Genomic DNA, 12,583 nt, shown 5'->3' on the forward strand with positions numbered 1-12,583 from the left:
CACCTGGATTCGCAGGTCAGATTGATCTAAAGAATTTGGAGCGCTCCATAGTGCGTTTATTAAAAGGTTAAAATGTATTCAATAAAAAATTCCTGAGTTGGGAGAAGCATAAGGTAACCTACCAAGGGCAAGTTTCTCTAATATTCGCTGCTTAGCTCCGCCCCCCTTTGCCTCTCTTCGCATACATAATTATTGCATATGCAGTAACATATGCGATAATTATAGCAAAGGACAGCTCTTGCGTTAAGAGCTGTCCTTTGCGGTGAGAGTGGCCGGGTCCCAGGTAGGTCCCTCCCTCCCACACCCGGTGCTGCTGCTGCTGCGCCGGGCTCTCCTCCTCCCTGCACCCGGAAGAGGATCAGTGCAGGGAGGAGGTCACAGGTCCGGGCAGCACAGCTCTGTGCTGCCCGGACACAGGTGAGGGGGGGTGGCAATGCGGGGTGGCGGGGGTCCGTGCAGGGCGGCGGTGGGTTCGCGTTAGAAGCCCATTGGCTTCTATGGGGCATCGCCAGATTTTTCTGGCGATGCCCCCCGCCGTGGTAACCCGGCGGGGGATGCTTAGAGCATCCCGAAATGCTGTAAAAACCTGATAACGGGGTTTTTACAGCATTTTTACCTTAGAGAATCTCCCCCTAAAAGTGAAAGTTCACACAACTGATGTGTTAACAGCATAGGTCTGCGTCTCTCACACAGAATGTAGGAGAGGTTGCACTCTCTCGTTTACATACATAGGGCAGTATTCAATGAGGATAACTCGAATTTGTGCTATTTTCGCATTGGAAGGTGATTTTTTGGGTCAGAAAGCGAATCACCCTAGTCAACGTGCACTTCTCGCCGTCTTTCTAAGTAATTTTCGCCGTGTGTCGCTGTGTAGCAAATCGCCATCTTTTCATGGTGAAGTGGAAAGTGAACTTTTAAAATAAAGTTGTTGTTGTTGTTTTACATTTGGTGTCAAAAAATCAGAAATTTTATTCTGAGCAGGGGCATGCTATTTTTATTCATGTGCTTATAGCACATGAATATATATTTAATTTTAAAAATATATATATTTTTTTTTACACAGAGCTGCCAGCAGGGGGCCGGGAGCCGAGAGCCGCTCATTAGATATTCATATATTCACTGCACCCGATCATTACATATGCACGATCGGGTGCAGTGAATACCTGGTCCCCTGTTGGCTCTCCCGGGGGGCAGCGTGTGCTGCCTGGGTCCCGGGGAGCCCACCTTCCCCCCACATACGTTCTGGGGCAGGCAGGGAGACGTCCATCTCCCTGCCTGCCACCGTCCTCAGGCTCGGGGTTCACACTTGCCATCAGGGGCAGTGAGCCCCTGCGACATTGAATAGGGGGGACAGCAAGGCTCCGGAACACGGCTGGCAGTGGCGAGTGTGCAGCGAATCCTAAACAGGATTCGCTGCACGCTGTCAATATTTTCATTGAATACGTCCCATGGCCTAGCGTCGATCGTCTGTGAATAAGAGAGTGCAATCGCTTCTACATTCCGTGTGAGAGATGCAGACCTATGCTGTTAGCATCACAGTTGTGTGAACCATCTATTTTGGTATGTTACCTTATGTTTCTTCCAACTCAGGAAATTTTTATTGAATACATTTTTACTGCCAGCTGTGTGCTGCCTGTGTGTCCAGGGCTCTGGCTGCTGACATCATTAATGGAGACACAGGAACAGCCATTCAGCACCTTTTGCTTTTTGGTTGAATAACCCGGATCAGACCCTTTTACACATACCGTACATACATAGGCGAATCTAGAATTATGGTAATGGATGGTCCCAGATCTAGACATAATAGCAGGGGGACCTTTGCGCGGCGTAGCCACGCGGCAAAAAGGGGGCATGGCCTCATGGGAAGGAGGCATGGCATCACAAAAAGGGGTGTGGTATTACACTTTAGACCATACACAGTAATGCCCTTTACACATTTTAGCAAACTCCGTAATACCCATTACACATAAAGCCACACGCCGTAATGCCAAACACCATAATGCCCATTACACATTGTGCCACACATCATGATGCCCATTACATACTATATAACAAACCGTAATGCCCATGACATATTTGCCACATAAGTGCTGCTTACCTACGTGCTCATTGCTAGGGGGTTCTTGCTTAATGGCACCATAGTACCCATTACACATGGTGCCACACACCATAGTACCCATTACACATGATGCCGCACACCATAGTACCCATTACACACGATGCCGCACACCATAGTACCCATTACACACGATGCCGCACACCATAGTACCCATTACACATGATGCCGCGCACCATAGTACCCATTACACATGATGCCGCACACCATAGTACCCATTACACATGATGCCGCACACCATAGCAGTGTTCGCGAAAACCACCCAAAAAAGTGGGTCCCGGGGACCCTTCACTTCTAAAGATTGGGGTCCTACCGGACCTTTTCTGGGTCCCAACGGAATAAATCCTCCTCTCCCCTTCTCCCTAGCATGGCACATGTGGGTCAGGGGGGGGGGGAGAGTATCAATTGGTCCACTCGCATAAAGGTACATATATACTAGAAAGTATCTAAACCTGAAAACAGGGACAGTGCGCGCCGAAGGCGCGCGTTAAAAATTTATGGCATGTTTTTTGGGGGGGAGGTGGTGTTGCCACATAGTAGTACACATTACAGCACACACCGTACTGGCCAGTACACATTATAGCACACACCGTTATGCCCAGTACACATTACAGCACACACCGTTATGCCCAGTACACATTACAGCACACCCCGTAATGCCCAGTACACATTACAGCACACCCCGTAATGCCCAGTACACATTACAGCACACCCCGTAATGCCCAGTACACATTACAGCACACACCGTAATGCCCAGTACACATTACAGCACACACCGTAATGCCCAGTACACATTACAGCACACCCCGTAATGCCCAGTACACATTATAGCACACCCCGTTATGCCCAGTACACATTACAGCACACCCCGTAATGCCCAGTACACATTACAGCACACACCGTTATGCCCAGTACACATTACAGCACACCCCGTAATGCCCAGTACACATTACAGCACACCCCGTAATGCCCAGTACACATTACAGCACACCCCGTAATGCCCAGTACACATTACAGCACACACTGTAATGCCCAGTACACATTACAGTACACCCCGTAATGCCCAGTACACATTACAGCACACACCGTTATGCCCAGTACACATTATAGCACACACCGATATGCCCAGTACACATTATAGCACACACCGATATACCCAGTACACATTACAGCACACACCGATATGCCCAGTACACATTACAGCACACCCCGTAATGCCCAGTACACATTATAGCACACACCGTTATGCCCAGTACACATTATAGCACACACCGATATGCCCAGTACACATTATAGCACACGCCGATATGCCCAGTACACATTATAGCACACACCGATATGCCCAGTACACATTATAGCACACGCCGTTATGCCCAGTATATATTATAGCACACACTGTAATGCCCAGTACACATCATAGCACACACCGATATGCCCAGTACACATTATAGCACACGCCGTTATGCCCAGTACACATCATAGCACACACTGTAATGCCCAGTATATATTATAGCACATAAGTGCTGCTTACCTACATGCTTGTTGCTAGGGGTTACATGCTCCTTGCAGGGGTCACATGCTGGGGGGGATGGGGGCATTTTATGCTGGTTGCCACAGGGGAGGGGGCGTTTTATGCTGGTTGCCATTGGGGGGGGGGAGCGCATATTAGGTTCGTTGCCACAGTGGGGGGGGGGGGGACGGAAAACATGCCGACATGCTGCTCAGCAGAGTAGGTGAGCGGGCTATCAGCGCGGCGGGGGACTGGAATAGCTGACACGCTGCTCTGAGTTGCTTTAGCCACATCCAGTCCCCCGCCACCCTGATAGCGCGCTCATCTACTCTGCTGAGAGCGGCTGTCCCCCCCCCCCCCCCCCCCCCCCGCTCTCAGCAGTGGAGTGGACTTAGGAAGCAGAGTTACTTTGAAACGGTAACCTGCTCTCATGCAGACTTCCGCTTCCGGCATGAGTGGATGAGCAGCACATCCACGCAGCTCCGTTGACAGAGGGATTAAACACAGCGTCAAACTGCCGAAACCTACCAGAACCCGGTCCCGATCCCCCCGCAGACAATCCCCCGACATGGACAAATTTCTTGGTCCAGCCGCGACGGGTAAACAACAGCCCTCAGCTCCGTTACAGCAGCGACAAGACAAACGCCGCGGAGACAACATGGCGGCGGAGGAGAAAGACGCGGTATCCCTTCCAGCGTCTAAGAAGCCAATTCCCGAGGACAGAATGAAGGGCACAGGTATTTCAGACAGCGCTAGTCTAGCTGCGCTACATTACAGGGATCTTATTGCCGCTATACAATCTACCGTCTCCCCACTGCTAAACCAGGCAGTACAAGATATCACCGCGCAAATCTCAGGTCTAACGACCAGGGTCTCTGAGGCGGAATCCCGCATTAGTAGCAACTCTGATGACATCCATGAGTTGAAGCGCACAGTAGCCACTATCTCTCAAGAAAACATACGACTTACTGACTCTCTCCAAAATATTGAAAATAGACTGCGACGCAATAATCTGCGTATAGCAGGGATCCCTGAGTCGGTCAAAGGACCCGCACTAGAGCGCTTAGTCAGGCACACTTTGCCTAAGATATTACAAATAGAGCAAATCTGTGCCGACCTCGTTATTGAAAGAATCCACAGACTGGGCCCCGCTACTCCGCAGGAAAACACTTCATTGAAACCTAGAGTGGTTATTTTCAAAGTGCTAAATTTCCTACACAGACAAGCCATTTGGTCTGCCTCCCGCAAGATCCAACCTATTATGTGGGAACAACACCCCTTAAGGGTATTTCAGGACTTTTCAATGGAAATATCCAGGGCTCGACGGGCTTTCACCCCTGTGTGTACTAAACTAGTTAATGAAAAAAGAAAATTCTACGTTATGTATCCTGCTACCCTAAGGATCGTTACCCCTACGGGTTTTAAGGATTTTAAAGATCCCAAAAAAGCCGAAAGCTTCCTCTCATCAGGCCCAACTCGGGAACTACAGGAAGATATTTCTGATACACCTCACACCTGAAGGAAAATATCCTTGCTATTTCCCACTAACGGTTTTATTTGAACCTTTCCCCTTCTTCCTCCCTCCTAAACGCCTTGGAAGAACTAATAATAAGTTTTGATGTTCAACCTAAGTTGCCGCTTTGTAAGGCTAACCCCACATATTCCCCCCCCTCTGGAAATGGAGTTTTGCTGCCCCTGACATGAGAGCATCTCATATTTTCGAAGAGATGCCCTCCTACCTGTCATTTTATGACACAATTAATATAATGTTGTCATGGTGTTACTGTGACATTATTAATGTAGGAAGTCCAAAAGTTACTGTTTTTGATTACTGCTGCATTTATGTTGTTTTTATGTTTGTCTTTGTCTATGTCTACCCTTTCCCTAATGTGTTTCCCTTTTACATCATTTATGCAAAGAAATGGAAGGTATTGATTTTGTATTACTTAGGACAATATGGCTATTAATATTGCTTCTTTAAATATTCGTGGTATACACACTCCGGCCAAACGCCGTAAACTTCTGACCTATTTAACGAAACAAAATGTGGATGTCGCCTGCTTACAGGAGACACACCTGCTTCCAGAGGAGGTTAAAAAATTAAATATACTGGGCTGGAAAGTCGTTGGATCGGCCTCCCACACATCAAAATCTTGTGGTGTGATTACACTGGCACGTAAAAATCTCCAGCTGACAGCTGACTTACTTAAAGCCGACTCTGGGGGCAGGTATGTCATCTCAAAGCTTTCACTGGGTAATGTAGTAATAACAGTGGCTAATGTTTATGCTCCTACTAAATATGACAGAATATTTTTTACCAATCTGATTTCGATATTGCTCGGATATGATCAGGAAAACCTAATAGTTTGTGGAGACCTCAACCTCGTTGCATCCTATGTGTTAGATAGATACCCTACTCCAAAACGTCCCCCTTCTTCGCCTAGAGTCGGAATACCTTATATTTTGAAATCCCTTCATCTTCTCGATTCCTGGAGAACCCTGAACCCTACAGGTTCTGAGTTTACCTGTCAATCCCTTACTCACCAAACATGGTCTAGATTGGACTATATCCTTATTGCGGAAAATCTAATCACGAAAATTAATAACCCCAAAATTTTCCCCCCTTTGCTATCAGACCATGGTTTAATTTCAATTACTCTATCTCTTGAACCTCGTTTAAAGAAACCTCCCTCATGGAAATTTCCATCCCATTTAATTAAGTCCCACTCTTTTAAAGATAAATTAATATCTTTTTGGAAAAGATACGCTAAAACCAATGAAGAATATGAAACTTCCAAACCAGACATTTATTGTATGGAAGTCGAGTTACACACACGCCATTTTAGGATAGTATGGCCGCCATTTTGGTCCGCAGAGTTGCGCAAATAAAGTTTCCATACCCGAGTATGCGTGGCAAAGTGGACCAGAAGAGTAGCCATACTATCACACATAAATTCATAAATACATACTGACCCTAAGTAAAATATAGTTAAAGGTTTAGAACGCCACACATAGCTTAGTTAGCCCTGCATACATCTATCTGTATCGTGTTTAGTACCGTTCCGTTCAGTTCATTATGCGAAGTATTCCGGTCATTGCGAATATTTCGCAATATACACTGCCCGATAGTTATGGACATAATCCATAATCCAGGGACAGTTTCTGTTGAAAGAATGTAACAAAGAAATCCAGATGAAACCAGTTCTTATCACTGCTGACGCCGAAACCACCGAACAAAGGACTCTTAAAGTTCACTCCCCTGGACCTAGCCAAACCAGGTGTATCAGCTTACCCCCCAATCACAGCTGACCTGACATTCGACCCCTGACCAATGAGAACGGCCTTTGACCTCCCCTTTCTGACCCTATAAGATAGGCGACCCAGAGCAGCCAAAGTCTCTTCGGCACATCTACCTTTCCCTGACCTGACCACCGGACTATAGTTCATCCCTGAACGATAGTGAGCTCTGACCGGACTACACTTCGCATATTTGATGAGAACGGTAACGGTTGCATTAACGGTATTTATACTTATTGTATAGTTGGCTGGTTGTGTCTTGTATCTGTTTTCTTTCCCCTTAGCAGAGTTTGTTTAGTATTCATTGTTAGTATTTTGTATTACTTGTTATACCTGTTTATTCTCATTTCTGTAACCCCCTTTTGTCCATTAGGGACTTAAATACAACCTTTTACGGAGTTCTTATCTCCTTATTTCTATACAGTGGTCGTGTCTGTTTATTCGCATAATAGCGACAAGGTATATTACGGACACTGTCCGATAAGGTATATTCGCAGTTTAGAGACAAAATACTGCGAAGGAATCTCTGATTAAGGTACTGGTTCTCTGTGTACATAATACAATAAAAGGTACACTACGCTGCGCTACGCTTTGTACGCACGTAGTTAGGTATAAAGGGTACGTTGGTTGCGGACTTATTACGTAACCTGCGCTTTTCACTTATTGTCTCTCTGGTCATATTTAATCGCCATTAACAATTGAGGGCTCGTCCGTCCGCTCCACAGTCCAGAACTCAGTACCAGGCGTGCGACCCGACCTATACCAGCAAAAGGGTGGAAGTATTTATTTGTTTCCATTGCTGGATAGGCCGAGTCCGCGGCGGTGCGGGGTTCGGGAAGTGCTAGCGCTGAACCCGGAGTACAATAAGTGAAAGCCACGTGTTTTAAAACATATATTAAGTGTTTAGTAAACTGTACTTCTGCCTGCCACAAGTAGTTTAACGGGGTATAGTGTCTTGGGTTGCTTGTTTATTACAGTATATGTACCACGTGCGATAAGGTTCGCACACGTGGAATCTGTGTTTATTATAGTACATAGAGGATCCCCTCTGTGCAAAACTATAATTGTTTATTGTTAGTTACCGCAAAAACAGGGACTCCGCCACGTGGCGACAAGTCCTGGGCCTTTTGCAGTAACGTAAAGCGTCTATTGTGTATTACGCAAGGTGCGCGTGCACGTGCCCATATCGGGAAATTTTCGCATCTTTGTACGTGATTTACGGATTAAGTGCGGGATTTATTTCGCATCTTGATACGTAACTTTCGGACGGAGTTAAGGGATTTATTTCACATTTAGGCGCAATTACTGCGTATAGCGAAACCCGAGTGCAACCTTGCAAATACACTAGAGAACACGTGGGTGGCCGATTCACCGGCGGCCTGTGAACAGCGCATGTACACACGTGGCTGTTCATTGGTACTGCACATGCAGCACACATAGGAACTCAAAGGTGAACAGTATTGAACCACTAGCTTTATTTAAACAGTATAGCAATATACTGTGGATAAGGTGGTGATTTAATAAAGAAAAAGAAAAAATAAGTTTTTTTTTTTTTTTGTTTTGTTCATTTTTTTCATAAGCAAGCAACTCAAGCATTATTTTAATAGATTCCTATAGCGTATTATAAGGGATTTATACCTGCATAAGTATCTAGTGACAAGCTACCGGCCTGGGAAGATTTTCTGTACAGAAATATTTCAAATATATGCATAAGACCAAGGTGTAACCAGCGCCCAGTGTGAAACATAACTGAGGCGAACGGGTGTGTGACGACACGACTCAAGCGCAGTGTAGTCCAGTGTAGGACAGTCCAGGTAGGACAAGGTTAGGGTTCACGTGACGACGTGCCCATAGGAACTGCCCCTTCAGTGGAATTGATTCCGCTAGGAGGGTACAAGAAGATACATCGGAACGTACTTGTTTCCGATTAGCTACTTTAGAAATCCAATTTTTGGGGGTATAGGAAAACAAGTTTGTTATACCCTGGAAAAATTGTGCCGCACCAAGCAAGTTGGCTAGAAGTTCGCTGCTAGTTTAAAGACTTGGTGATTGAGTACGTTACCTCGCATTGTGGGCTCTTCGCTTGATTGCGTTGTAGTGTCGCTGTGTGGAGAAGTGAGTGGTTGGGGAGCTCTCAGATAAGTAATAACCCACCGATTATCTATTAAGCTGTGAACGTTTATTCCTGTAACTATGGGTAATAACGGGTCACGCTGTGATAACGTGCAGGATAGGGAGGAAGCAAGCCGGCCAAGAGGATCGGCTGCTTTTATTATGTGCAGGAAGCACGGTGAACTCGCAGTTGTTTACCAAAATAAATGGAGAAAAATGACACAAGGCAGCAAGTTAGAATTTCCCAGTGTTGGTAGCTTCGATCCGGAAATCTTATCAGCAGTAAAAGATGAAATATGCCTACTCTCCAGTCGTAAGGAGAGAGTGAAGCATATCAATATTCTTAAATTGTGGCAGAAGGAAGGACAGGAACAATGGGGAAGCAGAGGTCTGGCAATACCTGACACAATCAGCCAAAATATAAATGCAACCGCTGCCATAATAGAATCAGCTCCCCCACCCCCATATGTGCCGAAGGGGATAATGACTCATAAGAAAGGAATAAGTAATAATGTATCCGTTGCTAACCTGTACCCTGTCTTATCCCCTTACAAGGAAACCCGAGAGGAAAACGAGCAGCTGTTGGCACTGGCCGTCTCTCATGCAATTAACATGATTGAGGGAAAAGCTCAACCCGCTGTTGAGGCCCCAGCACAGGAGGAGGAGACGGCTGATGCCAACAGCATAGTATTGGACTCAGGTAATGATGCACCACACAGCACAGACACAAATGACTCCCAAGCAGGTCCCAGTAATGCGAATGTGGTACAAACATACCCTGTACGCACACTGGAGGTTCCCTATGGTACCAGAAAGATGACCATGCTAAACCCATGGACACGGTTAGAGCTGCGGTCCATCATTACAGATTTCCCTGACCCAAGGAAAGATCTAGCATCGTGCCGGAAATTTGTAAGGGATCTGGGAAACTCTGATGAGCCCACCAACAAGGATTGGAGAATCATGTTGAGGGCCTGTCTCCCCACTCACATTGACATCCCGAAATTCATTCAGGATAGTGGATTGAAAGTGGACAAGGAGATAAATGATGAGATCAACCAGGAGAATATACGCCTGATTAACTTACAGTTGGGAGTGTATTTTCCTGCAGCAGTGGAATATAGCAAGGTATTCACTATCAAACAACAAGATGGTGAAGTAGCTAGCGAATATTTCAACCGGGGTCTGATGGCGGTATCAAAGTACACTGGTGTCTCCGAGCCTAAGGACGACCCCCACCTGAGGGAGATGATTGTCTCTGTGCTGGTGGAAGGGCTTAGGGAAAACCTGAGAGCCAGAGTCCAAACCTCTTTTCCAAATTGGCGTGGAATGACAGTGGATGCCCTACGGGAATCTGCTGTGGACCACGACCGCAACATTAAGAAGCACAGGGAACTGCAAACTGACAAACTGATGATGGTTAGCATCCAAGCCCTTACTAATGCCCCAAACAAAGCTGCATACCAACAACCACGAAACACCAGGGACACAGGTAGAAAACAAATTATCTGTTACAACTGCAATCAGGAGGGACACATTGCAGCTCATTGTAGGTTAGGAAACCACAGGAGTTACCAAACACATAAGCGAGAATGGGAATCTCACAGAGGTGAGACACGGAGATACCCAGCCCCTAGACAATGGGAGGAGACAGACAGGTCACGCAACATGCCTCCTCCCCATCTGATGGCTGACACTGTGCTAAGGGCAACCCAGGTCAGACCATAGGAAACAGGTCATACCTGTATCCTACAGCCAGTTAGACTAACACAACACCTTGGAGAGGAACCTCAGGTGAAGGTTGATATAGCTGGAGTAAGGCAAACCTTTTTGGTTGATACAGGGGCGGCCAGATCTGTTCTCAACACTCCTCTTCACTTGGGTTTCACTAACCAATCAGTAGCGGCAATTGGGGTAACAGGAAAAATACAACATTACCCACTGACGAAACCAGCGGAGGTTACAATCGGGCCTCTGCATACCAAACACTCTTTTCTGTTGGCTGCAGCGGCCCCGACTAACCTCCTGGGTAGAGATTTACTATGTAAAATGGGATGTGTCATCTATTGCACTCCCGATGGGGTATTCCTAGATACTCCTAAAAATCTTACACAAGAAGTGCAAGATATGCTGGACAGTCCTCAGAGGCTAATGTTGTATTCCACTGTTGTAGAATCAAATCCATCTAAGGTAGCTGAAATTACAGCACAAATACCGAGTTCCCTTTGGACTAAAGATGGACAGGATGCTGGGCTGATGGCAAATGTAGCTCCAGTAGAGATCCGTTTAAAAGAAGGCAGGATAGCCCCAAAAATACCGCAATACCCTTTAAAACCTGAAGTTGAGCTAGGAATATTTCCAGTGATCCAACGATTGCTCCAACAGGAAATCCTAGTTAGAACTTCCAGCACGGCCAATAGTCCCATCTTTCCTGTGAAAAAGAGCGGGGGGAGGGGCTACAGACTAGTGCAGGATTTAAGAGGGGTAAACAAGGTAGTTGAGAGCCAATTCCCCGTAGTGCCAAACCCAGCTGTCATCCTAATGCAAATCCCACCTCATTGTACTCATTTCACAGTCATTGATTTGTGTTCAGCATTCTTCTCCGTCTCTTTGCATCCTGACAGCCAGTATCTGTTCGCCTTTACTTACAGAGGAGTACAGTATACCTGGACACGACTCCCCCAAGGATTCATAGACAGCCCCAGCATCTTCTCCCAGGCCTTGCATGATTGTTTACAATCCTTTCAACCCATGAGTGGTTCGATACTGATACAATATGTTGATGACTTATTGTTGTGTTCTGAGTCACTGGAGTCATCAGTGGATGACACTAGACAGCTGCTGATGCATCTCTCAGAGACAGGACATAAAGTATCTAAGGATAAGCTGCAATTATGCCAGACCAGGGTTAAGTATCTGGGCCACTGCCTTACCCAAGGGCTGAGACACCTCACCGACGACAGAATCCAAGCGATTCAGAATATGGTACTGCCACAGACCCAGCATCAGATCCGTACGTTCCTAGGCATGTGTGGATACTGTCGCAATTGGATCCCAGGATTCTCTATTCTGGCATTACCACTGCAAGAGATGGTTTCCTCAACTAAGCCTGAGCGGGTCTCTCATACTGAGGAATCTGAACTGGCTTTCGAGGAACTAAAGGTGAGCCTAACCAAGGCCCCAGCACTGGGAATGCCAGATTATGGGAAACCCTTTGAACTGTACGGAACTGAATCAGGTGGGTGTGCGGCAGGAGTGCTTGTACAAAAACATGGTGATGCCAACCGACCAATAGCGTACTACAGTGGCCAGCTGGACACAGTAGCACGCTCACTCCCAACTTGCTTACGAAGTGTGGCTGCAATAGCACAACTAGTAAGTAAGAGTGAGGACGTAGTGTTGGGACACGATTTAACTGTTCATGCTCCCCATGCTGTCTCTGCCCTCCTAAATTCTGCCCAAACACGTCATGTGTCCTCAGCACGGTTCACTAAGTGGGAACTGGCGCTGATGGCCCCAGTAAATATTACCATCAAAAGATGCAACAC

The sequence above is a fragment of the Crinia signifera genome, chromosome 2 (assembly GCF_055691185.1).
Source record: "Crinia signifera chromosome 2, ASM5569118v1, whole genome shotgun sequence".
Classification (NCBI taxonomy): Eukaryota; Metazoa; Chordata; class Amphibia; order Anura; family Myobatrachidae; genus Crinia; species Crinia signifera.